Genomic DNA, 1,080 nt, shown 5'->3' with positions numbered 1-1,080 from the left:
TGATAATCTAGATTGCTGTGTGTGTGTGTGTGTGCGCGCGTGTGCGTGTCCTAGCAGTTCTGCATTGCAACACTTGCTAGTGGAGAAGCAAGAGAAACCCCCAGGATTTGGGATTAAAAAAAAAAAAAACCAAAATTTTACCTGGGGTCCCTGGCTTATTTCTTCTTTTTCGTTTTTAATAGTCCCTCTCAGCAAAGTGAGAGGCAGGAATCGCAGGCAGGGAAAAGTCCTCAAGGACCCCGTGATCCTGGAGGAACGTGAACAGGACCCTCGTGCGGACATGTGCGGCTTTCCTGCGCACTCCTGGAGGCTCGGTACGGCCGCGGGGTTCCTGCCACAGTAGATCCAGCCCTGGGAAACGGCGCGTCTTATTCGTCTCTGTGTGGTTACTAACCTTCCCCCATCCCTCCCCTTCCCCGCTAGCACTCGCTCTCTCGCACACACACTGTCTCTTTTCTTCTTGAGCACACACGCACACCCCTAGAGCCTCGGAAGCGACTCTCCTTTCTGCTAGCATGGGTCCCCTGGCATCATGAACGTTTTTCTCTCTCCCTGGCTGGAATTCAGACTGCCCGTCTGTAGGTGTCTTGTGCCTTGACCATGCACCTGAGAATAGACCCCAGCATTTGCCCGGGACGCCGCCCCGCCTGGACCCTGTGGATGTGCTCCCTCTTTTGGGGATGTATCGTCAGCTCTGTGTGGAGTTCCTCTAACGTGGCTTCTTCTGCCTCCTCTTCCTCGTCTGTTTCTCAGGCTCAGTATGAGCATCATTTCCACGGCAGCAAGCACCACTCTGTGCCTATCTCTATCTACCGCTCCCCTGTCTCCCTCCGAGGAGGACACGGTGGGTTCCCACTCTTGTTTCTTTCTAACCTTTTTGCAGAGCTGTTGGAGCAGCAGAGGGGGAGCAGGGACGATGGCTGTGTCTCCGGGGGAGGGGGGTCCTCCCTGCCCCTCATATTTCTGCCCCCTCCCCATTAACCCTCCACTCCTCCCCTGCCCCCAAGCCGAGCCTAGGGCTGAGGACGCACCCTTCGAGAGGCACCTTCCCGGCCGCTGTGGTCCAGCAGGAGGGAGGGC

This window comes from Geospiza fortis, unplaced genomic scaffold (genome assembly GCF_000277835.1).
Source record: "Geospiza fortis unplaced genomic scaffold, GeoFor_1.0 scaffold54, whole genome shotgun sequence".
Classification (NCBI taxonomy): Eukaryota; Metazoa; Chordata; class Aves; order Passeriformes; family Thraupidae; genus Geospiza; species Geospiza fortis.
Note: the sequence above shows the minus strand (reverse complement) of the source record.